This window comes from Canis lupus, chromosome 27 (genome assembly GCF_011100685.1).
Source record: "Canis lupus familiaris isolate Mischka breed German Shepherd chromosome 27, alternate assembly UU_Cfam_GSD_1.0, whole genome shotgun sequence".
Classification (NCBI taxonomy): Eukaryota; Metazoa; Chordata; class Mammalia; order Carnivora; family Canidae; genus Canis; species Canis lupus.
Window position 1 is genome coordinate 2,430,636 of NC_049248.1, and position 22,213 is coordinate 2,452,848.

Genomic DNA, 22,213 nt, shown 5'->3' on the forward strand with positions numbered 1-22,213 from the left:
GGATTACTAGAGAAGAATAGGGAACAGCAAAGACCCCCCCCCTTTGTTTTCCATTTGGTCCTGCTTTTAGACATACTGAACCAGTGGCAGCGTCCAGTTCCCCAAGCACGAGAGCCCCATGTCTCCCTTCCCTGGTGGAAGGGTGTCATCTCTGGACACCATCACTTCAGAAAGATTTAGGGAGTTTGGAAGCAATATGCAGGTCCTAGTCTGACCCCATTTAAGCCCTCATTTATAAAACCACCATCGAACAGGATCTCGTGTGTGAGGAGAGCACTCATTCATTAACCTCTAACCCCTACTCTGTCTGCAGAGGGGAGAGTTCACACCATGTCCATACACTATTAAGATTGGGAGCATTCACGAGGGCTTCCCAGGCTTTGGAGGGCAAGAGGTCATGTTCCCAATCTTGCCAGATATCCTTCTTCTTATTTATATACATTGACCCTTCCCCTTAACATGAAGCCCTGATGTGAACCATGGATAAAAATATAAAACCCTAACCAGTCTTAGTAGCCTATTCAAAAATGTACACTATGGAAGGGAGTTGTCTCCTCTGTATATTGTCGTTGATACATAAATGCTCGTTAAGGACTAATCAATAAATGAACGTTTCAGGTTGGCCCTCCATTCTCCTCATTCTGTTTCAGCACAGAGAGACTGCTCATCCTTCTAAACCGAGCTGGTTAGTGATGTATGCAAATACCCAGTAAAAAGGAAATTATTACAAACTCCTAAACTCATTCTGGGATGATCAAGGATTAGGCTGTCCAGTGCTGAAAGTTAGAAGTCAGCACATATTGCAAAATAAATGCCAGGCTGAGTAATAATTCTCAGGTCCTTTCTTCAAAGTCCCTAAAATGTCTTTGGTCAAAAAACGAAAACCAAAAACCAACCCTGTCTGGTTTTGTCAGTAGAAATGCCTTCCTGATCTAGTTTACCTTACTGATTTTTCAGTTCTCCCTCAGAAAAGCCCAAAACAGGTGAGAACCAGATGGATAAGAGCACAATTATTACATTTAATATCTTACATTTACTACTGCATACTAACACCACATTCATACTTTATATTGGCCTTCATGCTTCATTGGGGTGGGTGTTGCAGGAAAAGGGGGCCATACAATTTTCCTAAAGAAAGCAAGTAAGGGTGGCCCCTCTGGAGTCCTCTCCCCAGATAATGATAGCCAGCCTTGTTGAATCACTTCTGCTGGTTATCAAGGTGTTGTGACAGTCTTCTCCAGGAGTGAATAATTTTCACCCTACTTTTGAAGCAGATGAACTTGTTTATTAGCAAGATGAAGTGATACACTCAAGGGCATCAGAGGGGACAGTGGACTAGATCTAAAGAGTCTAAGGGGGCCTGATTCCTTAAATAAGGAGCAAATCATGAGATAAGTCTGCCCTGCAGGAAAAGTTTGTTCCAAACCTTCCTCTCCCAGATACACTTCCTGAATCATTACCCAGGATGTCCATTTGCTTCTTTGCTTGGCTTATCAGCATTATTTTATTTTGTCTTACTTATTTGTTCTATTTTTTTGAGAGATGGAGGGGGAGGGGCGGCAGAGAGAGAATCTTAAGCAGGCTCGATGCCCAGCACAGAGCTCGATCTGATGACCCCAATATCATGACCTGAACTGAAATCAAGAGTCGGACGCTTAAGTGACTGAGTCACCCAGGTGTCCCAGCATCATCTTAATACTCATAATTATTCTTATACTTCTCCTGTCTTTTAACATACTGTATCTAGCAGAGTATCAATTATTTTAGAAGTCATTCTTCCTACCAAAACCAGTTTAGGGAAGAGTAAATTAGCAATTTGAAAAAACAATAATTTGATAAAACAGTGATGATGATGCACTTCAGATTCTTCAGGGCAGTTGACTATTTTAGTACATTGGGAGGTAAACATCTTTCAGGCTCTCATTAGGTCACAAAGGTATGTAAAAACCAACCTAAGACCAACTTTCTTAATTTTCCACTCAAAAATCAAGATTACCATAATTAGAATTAAGAAGTACAAAGTATGGGCTTTCAGATTAAAAGAAAAATTTTCTTTAATGACTTAAGAGAGAAGGAAATTATATCTTGAGGTTGAAATGTTATCGGTCCAAAGTTCATTGTGTCTAGCGGGCATATCTAAAATAGTTCGGAAATGGGGTGCCTGGGTGGCTCAGTGGTTTAGCGCCTGCCTTTGGCCCAGGGCATGATCCTGGAGTCCCGGGATTGAGTCCCACGTCGGGTTCCCTGCATGGAGCCTGCTTCTCCCTCTGCCTGTGTCTTTGCCTCTCTCTCTCTCTCTGTGTCTCTCATGAACAAATAAATAAAATCTTTAAAAATAAATAAATAAAATAGTTGGGAACTACCCTTGAATCCATGGAGAAGAGAGAAAATATTCTTCAGATTGTACCAGGCAGGGTAACCTACAGAGAGAAAAGGAGCCTTTCTTCTCTACAGTGTCTTCTCTAGCTCCTCTCATGCTCTTAATAACTGAGGTCTACACCTAACTTCTGCTCAGATCACCTGTGTTGTACTGCTTCATATTTCCAAAATTCTCCCTGTTCACTCATTTCCATCATTATGGGCACACTCATCATCTGGCTCCCCCAACTCTCAAAACCACCACTTCTACGCCTACAATCTCGACTCAGCCACTGAAGACCCTGCCTGGGAATCGTGGTGCACTTGACTCTGGCTTCCTCTACTTGCCCTGCTCTGCCCCAGAACCTCCCAACAGCTATGGAACTTTCCAGAATCATCCAGAGTGGTGGTGGCATTCCCTACACCACAGTTTTAAATATTATTTTTACTAAAGCATGCCTGCCTATTTAAGGCTGTTCTTCAAAGGGATACATAAATCCTTATATAAAAAAAAATACCATCCAGAAAGAGAAACATTTAGATGACAAAGCAAAGCCACCCTTCAGTCCCTCATCGAATGCCACTTTCCTCCCCTGGGAGGTCCCAGGTGACAGAGAGGGCTGTATCCTTCTGGACCCAATTCCAGCCTTCAGAGTTCAAAGTTGCCAACAGCAGCGAGGTGACAAATGCCCCAAATTTGGATCTGATACAGAATCATATCCTTGTGTAACATCTTGAAATTAACCTCTTGCCAGCCTATGCGAAGCCCCCAAAGGGTCTATGGTAATCAGGCAACATAAAAAATATCTCTCCCCTGGTCTCCAGCTTAAGAATCTCTTAAAAAGTTCCTCCCTGGGAACTATTATGAGTTTATCTACATAGTGCTGACAGGCAAGTGGCAGGACTGATAAAGTTTGTGCTTGGCTTTATCAGTTATAGAGCTAAAACTACTTTAAGACCCTATAAAAATGCTAACAAATATTCCATCTGACCAACCCACAGAACAGTCATTCACAATCACAAGATCCTGCTGGTTTATTGGGATTAATTGCTCACTAATAGTTAAAATGCTAGAATTTATGAATGACTTTTCAGAAATCCAAATCAGTGTGGATTCAAAGCTATCTTTCACTCAGGAAATATTTATTTGGGAGCTACTACTGGCCAAGATCCTGCACCCAGGGCTCAAGATACAGAGTAATGCCTTACGCTCCCTGGTATGGAGGTCTGCTTTCTTGAGTGGGAGAGAAAGAAGTGGAGTTTCACTGGAAACTGCTCCTAACCCACAGCCTGATTTATCTGTGCCGCAGCCTATAATCTGGATATGCCCATGGGAGTGTGCCTCATGTGTGTTTTAGAGAAAAAAAAGCAGAAAGTTGGAGTTGCTGCTTTACAGAGTTCCCAGTGCAGGAGGAACCAGCCAGTGGATGATAAGGACAGGGACTGAGATGTGTGTACAGACGACACTAAATTCCTTCCAACTTTCCCCAAGGAGTGACCTCCGGGTCCCACTCGCACCAGACCCACTCCCCTTGGGTCTCTCCCCTCCTGGCACTGCCCTCTGTGTCAGTTTCACCTTGATTTCCCAGGGACCCAAGTACAGAGTGAGAGGCCGCAGAAGCCGCCAGGGCCTACACTGCCCCCTGCCCCTGGGCTCTGGAACCGCCACCGGCCTCTGGCTCAGGTCATCTTAGCCCGCCTGGCCTTTACTGGCGGAGCACAAGCTGAAAAAAGTCTCCAAGGGAGGCCAAGCCAAGCCAGGTCCTTGATTTAAATGACTATTTGAATTATTCTCTGCTTCATCTCCGGTAATTTTGTTTTATTACAGAAAGGGTTTGTGAGAAGAGAGGAAATATTTAAGGTTTCCTCCTGCTGTTCAAAGCTAGTTAAATGTAAACAGAAAAAAACCTGTTGGGCTGTGAGGAGGCATTGTGCACAATTTGTCATGTGCGTCTCGGAGCGGATGCAAACACACATGCCCAAAGCCTCCACAAGCAAGGGGACGTTCCCCTGAGCTGCTTTCTTTTTTTTTTTTTTTTCCTGAGCTGCTTTCTTAGGATAAGACTTTCTCTACTGAAGACCCTGTGGAGGGAGGAAGTCCAGAGTTTGTACCCAACCTGCATACCACTTTATTTATTATGTTATTTATTTATTATTTTAAGATGGATTTATTTATTTGAGTGTGAGCAGGAGAAGAGGAGGAGGGAGAGAGAATTCCAAGCAGAGGGCAGAGCCCCTCCCGAGGCTCAATCTCACAACCCTGAGATCATGACCTGAGCTGAAATCAAGAGTTGGATCCTCAACCACCCAGGCACCCTTCTTAATATTTTTCATTTTAAAGTTTTTTTTTTTTTTTTTTTTAAGTAATCTCATGCCCAACATGAGGCTCAAACTCATGACCCGGAGATCAAGAGTTGCATGCTCTACTGACTGAGCCAGCCAGGTGCCACCCTCAAATGCACACCACTTTGTAATAATTCCCCAGGGTGGAAGCACAGACAGTTCCCCAAGATACTCCCACGGAGATGGTAACCCTGTCTGTGCTCTTCCACCAATGGGCAACTGGAAACTGACCTCATACTCCCCACTCACTATTTTCCTTCCCGCTAACCACCAGGTACCTCCGCAAGCTCCCACGACTGTCAGCTCCAGATGCTGACACATAGTATGGATGGCAGCCAAATTCAACTCCAGCAGCAAGGACCACAGTGTGCCAGGTGGTGGGGGTGGTGGGAAGGAGTGTGTGTGTGTGTGTGTGTGTGTGTGTGTGTGAGATTCAGGTCCCAGAGAGCCCTTGCATGGAGCCTGCTTCTCCCTCTGCCTGTGTCTCTGCCTCTCTGTTTCTGTCTCTCATGAATAAATAAATAAATATTTTTTAAAAAATTATTTATTCATTAGACACAGAGAGGCAGAGACACAGGCAGAGGGAGAAGCAGGCCCCGTGCAGGGATCCCAATATGGGACTCAATCCCAGGACTCTGGGATCACGCCCTGAGCCAAAGGCAGATAAATGCTCAACTACTGGGATCCTTGGGTGGCACAGCGGTTTAGCGCCTGCCTTTGGCCCAGGGCGCGATCCTGGAGACCTGGGATCGAATCCCACGTCGGGCTCCCGGTGCATGGAGCCTGCTTCTCCCTCTGCCTGTGTCTCTGCCTCTCTCTCTCTCTGTGTGACTATCATAAATAAATAAAAATTAAAAAAAAAAAAAGATGCTCAACTACTGAGCCACCCAGGCGGCCCAATAAATAAAATCTTAAAAAAAAAAAAAAGAAAGAAAGAAAGAAAGAAAGGTCTCTGCTAATGGCTGGAATGTTCAGGGCCAGAGATAAGTGGATAGGAAGGTAGATGGATGGATGGATGGATGGATGGATGGATGGATGATAGATAAAAATACTTTCTTTTTGTTCAACTCTTAATCAGCATCTCCTGAGAAACTGAAGTACTTCTATCTCAAAGTGGAATAAAGGAACCCCAGAGAGCAAAGGATAAAGCTGTGGGGGATCTTTATTTTTGTTTTATTTTAAATCTTTTTTTTTAAGATTTTTATTTATTTATTCATGAGAGAGAGAGAGAGAGAGAGAGAGGCAGAGACACAGGCAGAGGGGGGAGAAGCAGGCTCCATGCAGGGAGCCCGACTTGGGACTTGATCCCGGGTCTCCAGGATCCCGCCCTGGACTGAAGGCGGCACTAAACTGCTGCGCCACCAGGGCTGCCCTGCTTATGTTTGTTTGAACAGATTTTTAAGGGCAAATACAGATAATCAGAGATATTATTGATACTGCTGTGCTTAGAAGTTGTGTTTAGATCTTTCTCATCTAGTTCAGAAGCAATTTGTTTGTCGTTACGGCCAAAAGTACTTTTGAAATATGCTATTAAGTTCATCAAAGATGACTTGTAAAGAAGACCCCTGGCTTTTCCAGTAAATTCCTACCAAAATCTTACCGACAAGCATAATAATGCTCACATTAGGACTAAAATGGTCATCAGGACACCAGGAGCTGTGGCCAGATTACATCTGAAGTAAGGTAGGACCCTACTGGCTGTGTCTCCAAAGTTTTCTGCCCACATCCAACCATGAAAGCATGCATGTGGGAGGATTGCCTTCATGTGGCCTTATTATCACCAATGCTGTGGGACCTCCAAGGTCTCAAGTTTTAGATGCCTCAGAAGAAAGTTTTTTTGTTTTGTTTTGTTTTAAAGATCTTATTTGAGAGAGAGAGAGAGAGGGAGAGAGAGGGAGAGAGAGCATGTGAGTGCACGAGTCAGGGCAGGGGCAAAGGGAGAGGGAGAAGCAGACTCCCTGCTGCTGCTGAGCAGAGAGCTGGACACGGAACTCCATCCCAGGACTTTGGATCATGACCTGAGCCGAAGGTAGATGCCTAACCCCCTGAGCCAGCCAGCCCCCCAGAAGAAGGTTCTGAAGACTCCTTTGGCTGACTAGTCGGGATGGCCCTCATCAGCTCCCAGTGGACTCATTGTACCTGCCTCCCAGGGCACCTCTTCTGTCACCAGCCTTAACTTGCTCCAGCCTCTCCCACATACCTCTGTTTCTTCAGGTGTGGTCTCGGGATGACCTGTGGAAGAATCACCTGGGTGCTTGGCAAAAATGCATTTTCCAGGGGGAAGGATGTGAAATCTCCCTATTCTATCCCAGAGGTTTCTTCCTAAAACTGTAATTTGATCATATTGCTTGCTATCTGTTGCATCAAGAGTCCAGTCCCAAATTCTTGCTATAGAACCATAAGCCTGCAGGGTCGCCAGTGACTCCTCAAGATCCATCTCCTGCCACTTCTCATCCTTCCAATCCCAGCCTCCTATGCTGGTCATATGCAATTTTCACTCTTTTGTGCCCGTACTATATCCCCAGGCCTATAATGTGCTTCCCTCCCAGCTTGATTGGAGAACTCTTTCTCACCCCTCAAGGCCTGGCTCAATCGAACTTTGTAGAACTTTCCATTATTTTCTCCTATGTGTCCCCACAACATGTTGTAGGAGGCTCTGGTTTTAGGGCTTCTGGCACTGTCTTATAATACTGTCTTATAATATCTTCCCTGCCTCCCCCCTCTCCTTAGAAGGATCTCCTAGTTGTGGGTGGTTGGGGTGGCATTGAACTGACCGGCATGAAAGTATGTGTTGAGTTTCTACTAGGTGCCCAGCTTTGTGAGAGGGGCTGAGGATATGGCAACGAACCAAGTTTGGTGCCACTCACAAGCTCACAGCCTCGTGGGGAAAAGAAACAATTAGGAAGTAATTACCATAATGGGGGATGAATGTTTTGATAGGAAAAGTACCTAAAACAGGTTGAGCGGTGAAGGATCCAAATCAAAAGGATCTAACCTGCCCTTGGAGTCAGAGACTGCTTCCCAGACAGCCAGGACTTTGCTTTTCTAGCTGTTGGTTGCACACTGGGAGGTCCCAAACACATTTTCTTATGTGTGATTTGAATGAGGATGATCCTGAAATAGTTGATCCAGACCCACAGGCCCAACTATCTCTCATCAGCAGACATCTCAACCCAGCACATCTAAAACTAAACATCTTCCTTTTCAAACCTACTCTACCTGCCCAAATAATCTACAGCTTCCATAAAAAGCTCCCCCTGGTTGGCCAAACAATAAGCCTTGGAGTTATGTATGATTTCTCTTGCTCTCTTATTAAACCCTATGCCCAACCAGAGCATCTCAGCCCATCAATACTACTTTCTAGATTTCACATGTTTTTTGCCCCCCTCCATTCCTACTACTAGCTCTGCCTTAAATCAATCCTTATCATTTGTAACTTTGACTCAATTTCAATCAAGTCGGTGATTTTTCAAATGTGGAAATCTGATTTTATCACTTTCTCAGTCACAATTCTCCAATGACTCTTGCCTATAGGTTAAAATCTAAAGTCTGTCACACATCAGCCAGAACCCTTGGCAATCAGCCCTGCCTTTCCTCTCTACTGCCGCCTCCCCTTAACCTGCATATGCCAGCAGCCCTGCACCCCTGAAGCTTCCTTCCAACCTCTCCTGCCCTCCTCCAGAAATGGGGAAGGACCCCTGGATTTAGGGGTCCAGTGCAAAGGATTCTTGGAAGTACCTGATGGCCTGCGACTTAAGGACAGTTCACGGTGCCTGGTGTCAAAAATGCCAAAAGTATAATGAATACTGTTTTGCTCAGATGAAAATGTTCCTGACTTTCAAAAGGCACATTGTTTGCATTAAAATGTTTCCTGTGTCAGGTTGTAAAAGGCGCAGGAGGAAACTTTTTGGGATGATGAAAGGTTCTGTATCTTGACTGTGGTCGTGATTTCATGGGGTTTATATCTGTCAAAACTCACCATATTGTATACCTTATTATTTTTTAAAAGATTTTATTTATTTATTTGACAGAAAGAGAGCACGAGCAGGGCGAGAGAGTCAGGGAGAAGGAGAAGCAGACTCCTCACAGAGCAGAGAACCTGACACAGGGCTCAATCCCAGGGCCCCGGGACCATGACCTGAGCTGAAGGCAGATGCTCAACTGAATGAGCCACCCAGGTGCCCCTATATTGTATATTTTAAATGAGTGAAATTTGTTCTACACGAATTGTATCTCAGTACAGTTGTTATAAAATTTGTTCCCTCCATCAAAACTAACTGTTTCATGAATGATCATACTGTTACCTTGAAATGCTCTATCCCAGGACACCTGGGTGGCTCAGTTGGTTAGGTGTCTGGCTCCACACTCAGTGCAGAGTCTGCTTGGATTGTCTCTACTCCTCTGCCCCTCCCCATGCTCATGCTCTCTCTCTCAAATAAATGAATGAGGTCTTGAAAAAAAAATTAAGTCCTCATTGAATTAAAAGGAAAATAAAATAAAATGCTCTATCCTGCCTACCTGCCTGTAAATCTTCTTTCATCTTCACTACTTCATGAAGCCTTTCCTGACTCCCCCAGGCAAACTTAGGTGTTATTTCTTCTGTCGCCTTCAGTTTTGGTCATCCCTCCCCATCTTTGATGGTGAGGCCTCTGAAATCCGCTTGGTAGAAGAATTTCCAGTTATGGAATTTATAGAAATGCCAGGCTCAGAGTGGTGAGGTCTCAAGTAACCACATTACAGAACTGTCTTCATTTTGGTGACCCCTACATTCAGGGAAGCGCCTGGTGTGTCGCAGGTGTTCAGTAAGTATCTGAGAAACACGTGAAGGAGAAGGTACATACTTGTACACAAGGCTCAAGTGAGTCTGACTTGAAGGAGGTAGATGAAGCTCTTAGTTATGACCATAAATGGAATAGGGATGATCTCGCATGAACCTTACTAGTGAGAAATCTATTCAGAGCCCAGATTTATTAATAAGTCACTCTTTGATAACTGCAATATCTCTGCCCCATGGTAACCATTTCAAAGTTTAATTAGAATATTTCAAGTATCTTTTTAAAAGTTTATGCAATTGATGAGGTATGTTATTAAGCTTTGCTGATCAAAAAGTAAGCGTCTCACAACTACTGCCATAAAAAACATGCTTTTGGAGATATACACAAGTATATATAAAAATCTAAGATATTTACAAGATTCAAAAACAGTTAATGAAGGACTGTTCAGTCATAGCAATGACCAATTATTAGTAATGAAGGACTGTCACACGAGATTTCAGAGACCTCACCATGAAGGATAACAAGGATGACAACAATGGCATATCTAGTTTGCCACTGTCTCAAAGGGATCTCTCACTCAAGATTCAGCAGACAGGGGAAGAGGAGCCGCTGTGACAATGCTGGCATCTGTACTTGCCCCTGGCGCCACCACTCCCCCATACCCCCGGCCCCGGGCATCACCACAACCACTCTGGAGACCACCGGAGGAGTAAACATCAAGAGACAGAGGAGAATTAATACCATTTGGTCTCCATGACCATATCATCAAAAATTTATCGAATGTTTAGTGTATGCTCCAACTAAAATAGGCAAAATAGTCAAGAACCTTGGGTTCTATTCTGCTTTGCTCATTCAGTCCCTGGCCTAGCTTGATTGACCTTCCCTTGTTTCTTTTTTTTTTTTTTCACTTGAAAAACCTGAAAAATATTATACATAACCCTTGCCATTAGGAAATCCAGGAAAGACTATAAGAGTGAAAATACGGTGCAATTCAACAAGGATGCATTGCAGGTGTAGAGCATGCAGGTGTAGGGCATGCAGCTGGTGCCCCCGCCCCCAGGCCCCCCACTTCAGGGCATAGGAGCCCACCTTTCAACTGGACATTGCTTAGCAAAGCCCTCTTTGCTCTTCCTAGTAGGACTTAAGCACTGGGAAGCAAAGCTCCCTGGGACACCCTCAGCCAATGACAGAGAGGGCTCAACCTCAAAGGGCCCAATGGTAACCAGCTCAGTGGCCCACCTGTTACTGGCCACCTTCCCTTCGCCGCCTCACTCTCCCACTGCCTGACCACTGGTTCTCTCACCACGCGAACAATCTACACAAACCATCACTACCTTTCCTCAACTTAGAAAGAAAAGAAAAATGAAAAGGAGAAAAATGAGAAGGCAAGACAGAGACAGGATGAGTCAGGCTATCTCATTACTTTGACTTACAGACACGGTCTCCATAAATACATACACATATGCACATAAAGACAACATCGATTCTGTTAGCACACATAAAGATGCACCTTTTTTTTCTTCTTCTGTTCCACAGTTCTGTAGGAATTTTACTGTGTTCTTTATCCCTCACCCTTACGAAGATGTTTTTTAAGATTATTATGATTATGGTATTAAAGGTAATTATTCTAGGTTATTCTTAATGTCTCAGGGCTATACTTTGTACTGCCCAGCCCAAAGTCAACTCAGGGAAGCACATTTTAATTATAGAAATATATGTATGTTTATATATACATGCATATGTACATACATGTATATATGTATGGATATATATACACATAAAATGATGACATATATATATAATGATTATACATCTTTCTGAGAGAGCAAACTAAGATTACACAGTGATAGCCGGACACACAAGAAATTCACAACCCCTCAAAGAAAAGATGTCTGGATGGCTTGCCTAGCAATTCCCCACTGAGATATAAGACTGTCCCTATGTTTCCTCCCCTGTTCCTTCCCTGAAACACTTGAAGTCACTTGACAAATCATTATCATTCATTAATAATGTTTCCTGAGTGCCCATATGTGAAAGAAATCCACTGCACACTTCACAGTTACAATTCCCTTCCCCACAGAGCTTTCGTTTTAATGGAAACTATAGAATATGTATGTCTTCCTCTCACATATTCTGTTTGGGTTTGTTGTTGTTTCCTGTCTTTCTCTCTTCTCTCTCTCTGGTCCAGAGGAATGATTTCCTGGTTTACAATCTAAGCTGGATCGGGGACCTGGGTGGCTCAGCAGGTGAGCATCTACCTTTCGCTCAGGTCATGATCCCAGGACCCTGAGATCGAGTCCCACATCAGGCTCTTCACAGGGAGCCTGCTTCTCCATCTCCCTACATCTCTGCCTCTCTCTGTGTCTCTCATGAATAAATAAATAAAATCTTAAAAAACCCACAATCTAAGCTGGATCATTTCACTTCCACGAGTCAGGGAACCTTTTGTGAACATACAAGAGGACGGGGGATAAGGGGTGTAAGGAAGCAGAGCAGAGGTGAAGGGAACCGGCTAGCAGTGATGGCTGCCCCTCCTCAGCACGGAGGAAGCTTCCTGGTGGCAGGCCATCATAGGCAGGGGTCAAGGAAGAATCACTGGTGCAGAAAGAGCATACATCAAAGAGGCCAAACTGATAACAAGAAACGACTGTCTCATCATCACACCTTACATTGCCTTTTCTCAAATTACCTTGTCAGCTTGAGGGGACCCAACTCTCCTGGTCCCCATTTCAGAGCTGCAGATACTGGTTTCTGCACTACACAGCTTAAGAAGTCGGGAGAGGTGGAACCTCATTCTCTCTTCCACAACTCTCTACTAGGTCTCCCTTAGTCCAGCCAGGATGGTTGAGGTGTTAGAGAACTTTACCTCTTTTGATTGTTCTAAAAACTGCTGCCAGTGCCCAAGAACCCTCTCTCTGTAACCCAAAGGACCTTCTGGCTTGGACTCTAGTAGAAGGGTCCCAAGGCGTGAGCTTGCCTATATGCTGAACCTGGCTTATTTGGCCTTTTGGTGTAGAGACCCTTCCTTAAAACACGAGAGTATCATTCAGTGATGTAGACAGTTTGATGGGCAGACCTGATAGTGCATCAGAAAGATCTAGAGCAAAAAAATAAAATAAAAATAGAAAGATCTAGAGATGGTGATGATCTAGTCCAGTGGTTTTAAACTTTTTTTTTTAAGAACTACAACTTTTTTTTTTTTTTTACTAAAATTGTATGCTGAAACACATGAAATAAAAACATTTATGCAGGTGAAACTTGGGAAAGGGAAAGGATCTCCACACTAGCCCCTTAGTAAGAACTATCTCAAGAACCACCTGTCCAGCCTGGCCCATCCATCTTATAGGCAACAGAATGGGTGCACAGAGAAGTCAGGCAAACGGCCCAGGGTTGCAGAATTAGGGACCAATCAACTTTCTAGATGCTTAATCTCTTGCTCTTTCTATACAGTATTCTGTCTTGGAGAATTTTCTGAGCCTACAAAACTGCACGTGGCACTATTAAGCTACAAAAATTACTGACTCAATGCTTTCATTCAAGAATCACTCCTGTTCACATCCTCTGAATAAGAAGTTTGGAGTTCTTTGTGCCACATTAACTCTGATTGGTAACTCTGAATTCCCTGCTGGCAGAAGTAATACAGGTCAGATTCTATTAAACACATATCACTACAATAAAAAAAATTAGAATCCAGCTCATAGTCTACAAACTTCAGGAAGATTTAATCAGCAAAAGTTTAGTGCTGTATCACCAAGGAATTTGGATAGTGTTTTTGATGTTACTGTAAAAAGACTGCCTATGGAGGCACCTGGGTGGCTCAGTCAGTGAAGCATCTGACTCTTGATTTCTGCTCAGGTCATGATGTCAGGGTCATGACACTGAGCTCCACATCAGGCTCTGTGCTGAGCATGGCGCCTGCTTGGGATTTTCTCTCCCTCTGCTCCTCTTCCTGCTTGCTTGCACGAGCTCTTTCTCGAAATAAATAAAATCTTAAAAAAAAAAGGATTTTTGTCTATAGTGTGTGTGTGTGTGTGTGTGTGTGTGTGTGTATTGACCTCGTGGTGATAGATCCAATAATTCAGACAACAGATGGCTTCCAAGTACCTCACCATAAAAGTGGCTGCATATTACACAACTCAACACTGAAACACCCCTCCCCGAGACCCCCTCACTTCATTCAGTTTTCCTAGGTAGTCAGGCAATTTGCTACCCTGGCATAAGAAGAAAAAAAACTGTCGGCACTCCCAAGGCCCACCCATGGCCTCAATGGGACCCCTTTGGGAGTGGAGTCTCCAGCCCAGCTTCATTGGGAAGGAGTCTTAGTTATTTACAAAACCAGAGTCCTAAAAACAAAACAAAACAAAACAAACAAACAAACCACAAAAAAACAGAATCCTTAAAGTAATTCTGTTCAAGACCCTTTAAAAGAAGGGAGGATAGGGGCTTCTGGGTGGCTCAGTGGTTGAGTATCTGCCTTCGGCTCAGATTGTGATCCTGGGGTCCTGGGATCGAGTCCTACATCGGGCGCCCCACCGGGAGCCTGCTTCTCCCTCTGCCTATGTCTCTGCCTCTTTCTGTCTCTCATGAAAAAAATAAATAAAATCTTTAAAAAAATTTTTTTAAGTAAAAGAAAGGAGGATAAGTAAGAATTCAAAACCAATGTATGTACATATTTGAAAAATTCAGGGACAGGATGGAAGTGTGCTTGGAAGTAGGAGGAGGCAGGGTATGAGAATGGAAGGCTGGCCCCTCTGCAAAAGAACCTGTGAGTACAGGCCCCGCTTACTCACTCCTCTGCCCCTGAGGCTGGATGGGGGAGGGGTGACCTTAAAGTTCAGAAAGGATTGATCTCCGAAGCAATGAAAAGGAGGCCATAAGGAATGAGGAAATTGTCGACATGGAGAATACATTCAAGGCCAAGATCCAAGTAAAACATCAAACTGGAAAGAAAAAAATAACAAAAACATTTGAGATGACAAAGCTGAAACTCTGTCTCTGGGATGTGGCTACTTGGGTTTCTCTCTCATGCCTGACAGCTAGGATCAGACCCCTGCCATTTCTAGACACGGAGTCTCTGACACGTAATGCCTCTGGTACAGATGAAACCCGCTCACTGTGCAAGTGATCTGGGCTGGGGACTAGGTGTGTGGGGCCAACTCACACCCTCTACTCGGGTTTCCCAGCCATTGGCTCGTATTTGAAACTTAGTAGTAGAACAGTTCATGCTAGGACACTCTCTGAACTCTGCTTGCCCTGGTGCTAGCATTCTGCCCTACAAAGGGAGGGCATTCTAAAAGCACTTTTTTTTCTAAAAGCATTTTTACAAAGGCACGGGAAAGAAGATGAAACACTTGTAAAAGCTTTTGATAGCACTGAGTCATGCTCAGAGAAGCATACAAGTAGTCAGGGTACTGTATGTTCTGAAACACACACAATAACACTCTCAGTGGGTCAACTTCCCTATTACCTCGTGGGGCAGCAAGGCTGACTTACAGCTACCATCTAAGCTGAGGTTTCTGGAACTTTTAAATCCCTTTGCACTCAATATTGTTTTGGGGTGATTTACAGCTTCTGAAGAGAACCAAGCACTGAAGACAGAGCTGGGGTTTAAAGCTCAGTTATGTCAGGGATCCCTGGGTGGCTCAGCAGTTTGGTGCCTGCCTTCGGCTCAGGGCGTGGTCCTGGAGACCCGGGATTGGTCCCGTCGGGCTCCCTGCATGGGGCCTGCTTCTCCCTCTGCCTGTGTCTCTGGCTCTCTCTCTCTCTGTGTGTCTATCATGAATAAATAAATAAAATCTTAAAAAAAAAACCACCTCAGTTATGTCAATTACTGGCTGCACAGCCCTGAACAAATTATCTAACCTCTGGCCCTCAGTTTCCTCATCTGTAAAATGGGAGTATTAAAACCTGCTTCATAGGGTTATAGTTGAGATCAGTGAAATGAGATGATGTATGCAAACCATCTACTACAGTGCCTGGTACATGGCAGATGCTTCGTGCATTCAACCAATATTAACTGACACCTTACTATTTGCCAGGCCTTATGCCAGGTAAGCAAAGACAGATGTAGTAACTGCCCTCTTGGAGCTTTCCATATGGCCACTAGCCTATTGACTCAACAGTAGCACCTACTCTGAATTTCTTGTCTAGACTGATGAAGACTGATGGTAGCACATAGTTACAAAGATAAGAGAGATACAGACTCTGCTCCTCAGCTTCAATCTGACTGAGAAGGTAAGAGAACCATATCACTGGATGGCTCTGCTACTAATTATGTGACTTGGGCAATTCATACAACAATTTTGGAGCTCAGCTTCCTTGTAAGTAAAATAAGGAGGTTGGACTGGATGATTGGTTCTCAAACTTGACTGGCCATCAGAATCTCTGGAGGACCTTTTGGAAGTACAGACTCCAGGCCCCCACCCACACCTGCTGGTCAGAATCTTGAAGTGTGGGGCTCAGGGATCTATCACAGTTTTTAAAATGCCCCCATGTGGTCAAATGCAGACCTCTTGGTCTTGGCCCATCTGTAAGATGCCTTCTAACAGGAGTACAGTTCTGTGATACATCACTGTCACGGGAAGCGGAAGCGAACAGTGCCATGGAGGAGGCACCGAGTGCAGAACCAGGGTTAGGAGAAGGCAGACATCAGTGGGGTGGTGGCAGTGTGGATGTGAACTTGAGAGAGGCCATAGCCGAGGGCGAGAAACTGAACTTGCAGAGGCTGGGAAAGGAAAGAGTGTAGAGAAGGGAAGCCAAACATTGGGCCAGAGGACAGATGCTTGGATGGGAATAAATGGCTCAGAGGTTGGGAAGGCAGACTGAGACCAACTTGACTAATTATTTCATCCATCCATTTATCCATCCATCCATAATGTGACCTTATTTGGAAATAGGAAGTTAAAGTAAGGTCATTAGGTTGGGCCCTAATCCAATATGACCAGTGTGCTTATAACAAGGGGAAATTCAGGGGCACCGGGGCGGGGTGGGGCTCAGCCTGGTAAGTGTCCGCCTTCAGCTCACGGTCCTGGGGCCCAGGCGCACATCGGGCTCCCTGCTCCGTGAGGAGCCTGCTTCTCCCTCTGCCCCTGCTGCTGCTCCTGCTCACGTGCTCTCATAAATAAAGTCTCTTAAAGGGGGCGGGGGAATTCAGACCGAAAGACACGCACGGAGAGAAGGCTATGTGCAGAGACACAGGGAGGCTGCTGTGTGAGGGTGGAGGAGTGGAATGCATCCCCAGACCCAGGACGCCAGAGACTGCTGCTAAACCACCAGCAGCTGGGACGGAGTCACAGAACAGATTCTGCCTCCCAGGCTGCAGCAGGACCATGGCTGCGGATGCCTTGATTTCAGACTCAAGAAGTGTGAGCCAAGAAATGTCCGCAGTTTTAAGTCCCCTCGTCTGTGGCACTTTGTTCCTGCAGCCCTAGGAAGTTAACACACGATGGAAGGGAAAGGAAATAGAGGCCAAAGAACTATGAGAGACTGTGGATTAGAGGCTGGACAACTCATTTTCTGAATTCAGAAAATTAGACGAACCCACTAATTATGTGCCAAGAATGGTGCCGGACACCTGTCATTGAGTATCATTCAGTAGCAACAGATATTGGCTGAGTAATTAATGAGATGTTGGGGGTCAAGGAGGAGGAAAGATGGGTTCTTGGGGAGGATGGTGGCATGTGGGAAGAAATGGAGGCTTTGTGTCAGACAAGTGAACTCCTCCTTCTGGAGGCAGCCAAAGCACAGAAGTGAAGCTCAGGAGAGAAGTCTGGGCAGAGATTAAGTTTTGGGAATCACTCTTATAGCAACAATAGGTTAGATGCCATAAGAAAAAATCTTCTAGGAAAAGGAAAGATCTGAAGGCAGACTTACTGTAAGTCAGGGTCAGAAGAGGATGAAGAAAGAGGAGAGGACATAGGCGAGTCTGGTGGCACAGAAGCCAGGAGAGATGTGGAGGGATAGGCCCTATCTATGACAGAAACAGAAAGAAAGACATGGGTTTGGGCATATTTCAAGCTATTCTCTTTTCATATAACAGTAGTTTTGTTGTTTGGGGTTTTTTTCTTTTAACATAAATCCACACAAGTCTTGAATGGTTTTAAATGGAGAAGCTTTTGAATTTCTTAAATTCAAGAAGAGTTCTGGGACGAAAAAGTGTTAGTGTTAATTTCCTGAGTGTTTTAATAGCAACTTTAACCTGAAAAGCTCAAAGAGTGTTGGGTCAGACAAATGATCTAGTAGTGAGGATAACATCCCAATGTCATAGATATGAAGGCTCAGAGAAGTAAAGGTTTGTGGCTCCATTGACCCAGAACATCAGGTTCCAGTGAAGAGCTGATTCTGATTCTTGGGCAAATATTCCGATCCAAGCACCAGCTGGCTCACCTGTTGATTCATTCATTGAGTACACTGCTGACCACCGCACTGCAGCAGAGAACAAGGATAAATGAAGTCACCAAGGAGCTCACAGTCCAATGGGGAAGAGAAACACTACCAGGTGTTAAAAGCCTTCACTAGGGAATCCCTGGGAGGCGTAGCAGTTTGGTGCCTGCCTTCAGCCCAGGGCGTGATCCTGGAGTTCCAAGATTGAGTCCCGCATCAGGTTCGCAGCATGGAGCCTGCTTCTTCCTCTGCCTGTGTCTCTGCCTCTCTTTCTGTGTCTCTCATGAACAAATAGATAAAATCTTAAAAAAAAAAAAAAAAGCCTTCACTAAACAAACTTTAAAAAACAATAGTGTTCAATGATGACTGACTGGATAAGCAAAATGTGGTTCATGCATACATGACACGCAGATGACCTCTGAAGACATCATGCTAAGTGAAAATAAGGCAGACACAAAAAGACAATTATTGTATAATTCCACTTATATGAAGTACCCAGTGGCATCACGTTCACAGAGGCAGAAGGCAAAATGGTGGTTGCCAGGGGCTGGAGGGAGGAGACAGGATTGGGTAGAGTTTCAGCTGGGGATGACAAAAGTTCTGGGGGTGGATGGTGGTGATGGTTTTGCACAACAGCATGAATATACTAAAACCACAGAACTGTACACTTAATGGTAAATTTTACATCATATACATTAACAATTTTGTTATCATGTGTTTTTTTTTTTTTTTTTTTAAGATTTTTATTTATTTACTTGAGAGAGAGAGGGAGTGAGCATGAGCAGTGGGGAGAGGCAGAGGGAGGGAGAGGAGCAGGCTCCCCGCCCAGTGCAGAGCCTGACACAGGCCTCAATCCCACGATCCCGAGATCACAACCCTGAGATCATGACCCGAGCCGAAACCAAGAGTCAGATGCTCAACTGACAGGCAAGAGATGGCATCCTAAATTTCTTTCTTTTTTTTTTTTTAATTTTTATTTATTTATGATAGGCACACAGAGAGAGAGAGAGAGAGAGAGGCAGAGACACAGGCAGAGGGAAAAGCAGGCTCCATGCACCGGGAGCCTGACATGGGATTCGATCCTGAGTCTCCAGGATCGTGCCCTGGGCCAAACGCAGGCGCCAAACCACTGCGCCACCCAGGGATCCCTAAATTTCTTTCTAATACACAGAATAGGTATGGAGAAGTTGAGTGCTGAATACGAAGTCAGTGTCAGGGTTAAGTAAAGAGCAGGTTTTAGCTGCTATTCCAGTACATCCTACATCTTTTTTATTACAACTAATTAGCATTTGCCTATTTAAAAGTAACTTTTGGGTTTTACTTTATCACCTGTTTCCTTTTAGAAATGTTAGAAAACAAGAAGTGGGAATAAATAAGACTGAAAATTCTCTTACCCAGAGAGAACTACCATTAACGCTCCGGCATAGCACCTTTTAGCTGGAAAATGTCCTCTCTTCATTTTTTTTTAAAGTTCAATCCTTTAAATTCAATCCTTTAAATTCAATCCATTCTCCCTCAGTACAAATGGCAAACTGTGATCTAGCAGGAAAGGGTCAGGCGACTTTCTCAGCACCTCATAGTCTGTCAGGAGGGAGGTCAGAATTGCAATTCAATTCTAACTCAGCCATCCGAGCCTCTCTGCCACTGCCACGACTATCTGGATGATTAGAGTCATCACCTACCACAGCCAGAGCCCCTGGCTAAAAATACACCCTCCTCTGAGATGGTTTCCGTCATTTAGATGTTTGAGAGCCAGCCAGAGCCTGGCCTGGGCACTAAGCGAACATCTGGGTGAGGCACTGACCACAGAACCACCGGGCAGCTGGAAGCCATATGGGCATGGAGCCTATGCAGCTGGTGAGGCCACCCTCACCTCCCTCCACCTCCCTCCACCTCCTCATGCTGCCCGTTGGGCCTTCAAAGCCCTCCCCCCTCTCTTTTGCCAGATCACAGCTCTTTGCTTCTCTGCCCTACCTCACTTCCCTACTCTGTCCCAGAGGATAATTTCTCCTGCCTTCTCTGTTCCTGCTTCCCTGCCACACCTCCATGGTCTTTCCCTTCCACTCTACCCTGCATCTGGAAGAGTTTTTCCCTCTCTTGCTTGCCAGCCTGATGGCTTCCTCCAAGTGCTTCCTCAAAAACCATTTATCTCTGAAAGGCTTCCATGGATTTCCCACACTGGTGGCTTCCCTGCCACTTCCCTTGACTGGGTAGCCTCACCCGAGAAGGATCATTCATTTAAACCAAACTCACCAAAATCTACACAGGTGTGATGCTACGGGCACAGTGTGCTGCAGTGGGCACAGAAGTGAATGAGAAGGGGTGTTTTCCCTCAAGGGCCCAAGTCTGGTGAAGAAACAAACAAAAAGTAAATAGTTAAAGGAATGTGCTAGGTTGTGTGTTAGAATTTGGGCGGACAATTTTGTTAGAATTTTGGGAGCTTCAAGGAGAAAGTAATTTTGCCCAAGGAGGCCAGGAGGCATGAGAAGAGGGCTCCTCTGAATGAATCTAGTGGTAAATGTGGTCATCTGATGGGCTTGCAAAGTGCAAAAGGGCACTGTCAATAGGGGAGGAGGGAACGTGCAAAGGTCCAGGGCAGAATAACTCAGGCAGGAAGGGCTTGGAACTCCACATTTGGGGGTGAGGCTCCAGCTGCTCCTGGGTCCCTAGTGAAAAGGCTGACACTGGCTATGAGCTCACCAGATTCTGTAGCTAATTCTCATTATCAGTTGGGAAAGTTTAGAACAGTTTTGCGCAGGCATCATAGCAGAGTTCAAACCCTTGCTGAATGCGTTGTTAGAGGTTCATAAACATCACACAGAGTGGCCACAATGCAGTCACTGGAGTCTACTAAAGACGAATAACCTCAGTGATGTCAGATGCTCAGTCCATGTGAGTTTGCTCATCTGCTAAATATGGCAATGGATGAGACCAGTGACATGCTGAACAAAAGAGGGTTTCACCGTCAAATATGGGAAACACTCCCCCTCCTCAGGGATTCACATTTGCCTATGAACATGTTAAAGTTTGTGGTGGGGGGAAACCAAAGTGTTTAATTTGGTCAAAACCAGCATTTCTCAAACTTATTTAATCACACAATTCTTCCCCCTCCCCCCTCTCCCACCAAATATCTCTTAATCTCTAGGGAGGAAACACATGTGGGAAAATGCTGGATGAAATGGTTAGCAGCCTGCCTTCCAGCCATTAAAACCCATGGCTGTATGGACTGAGGATAAGTCACTGGGCTGGAACTGGAGCAACTGAAATATAACTGAAGCATAGACACTAACATTCATTCTAAGAAGATAAAGGGACTGCGGGTGGGCATGACTCTGCGAATGGGTGTGATGCTAATGGTGAATGGTCACCTGGAAAGCCCAGTGTGAGGACATAAATGATGCAGAAAGCCTGAAAATGTTCTAAGGGGAAACCAAACTGGTGGAAAGCTAAAGGCAGGAAAACTTTGATCAGAAGGGATAAAGGACCCAATCAGTCAGGAAAATTTGGGAAAGTAAGAGGGTCCTGTGGAGATTCTTCTGGTAAGGCTGAGATAGGGCTTGGGGCGGGGGGCCTTCAGGAGAACACTCTGCCTCAGAGTAAGAGAAGTCGAGTCCTCGGGGACCACAGGCCTGTGAGAGGGATGCCAGGCAGCCCGAGGAAGAGAAGGGAGAGTCCAGGGAGAAAGCACAGCGTGACCACAAGGAGGAGGAGAAGAATCAGATAACCTTGGGATGAGAAGGGCTAATGAGTACCTGGGACGCTGGAACAGCAAGCCACCCTTACCTGGAACCCATGCTCTCCTGGTGCGAACAGTCACAGGTTCACCCTTTCCCTCCTGGGGCCTCTGGCACCTTGCTCTGCTACCCACACTGTCTCTCGTGCATCTTATGCCCCCTTCCCGACCCATTGCCAAGTTCTCCTTACCTCTGGTCCCCCTGCAGCCACTGCCCTGTTCCCGACTTTGCTGCCCAGTTTCTTTGTTGTTGTTGTTGTTTTTAAGATTTTATTTATTTATTCATGAGAGACAGAGACAGAGAGAGGCAGAGACACAGGCAGAGGGAGAAGCAGGCTCCATACAGGGAGCCTGATATGGGACTTGAACCCAGGACTCCAGGATCACATCCTGGGCTGAAGGCAGGGGCTAAACCACTGAGCTACCCAGAGATCCCTGCCCAGCTTCTTTGAAAGGAGCTCCAGGGCTATACTTACAACCTCCTGGATAGACTAGCCACCTCCAATTCAACCTGTGCAAAGGTGAATCTGCAGGTGCCTGGGTGGCTCAGCGGGTTAAGCATCTGTCTTCAGCTCAGGTAGTGATCCCAGGGTCCTGGGATTGAGTCTAGCAGCAGGCTTCC

General features: G+C 45.1%; 1 protein-coding gene and 1 long non-coding RNA gene across 2 annotated transcripts in view; both read right to left on the reverse strand.

The window, feature by feature from the left end:
• The window catches only part of WNT5B (Wnt family member 5B), a 108,805-nt gene that overhangs the window by 66,835 nt on the left and 19,757 nt on the right, over nt 1–22,213 (reverse strand). The gene's annotated exons all lie outside the window — the stretch shown is intronic.
• On the reverse strand, nt 17,632–20,207 carry LOC111092873. The gene is made up of 3 exons (XR_005379701.1): nt 20,112–20,207; nt 19,253–19,439; nt 17,632–17,900 (listed from the first exon to the last, which is right to left on the reverse strand). It is a non-coding gene; the product is annotated as an uncharacterized LOC111092873 (long non-coding RNA).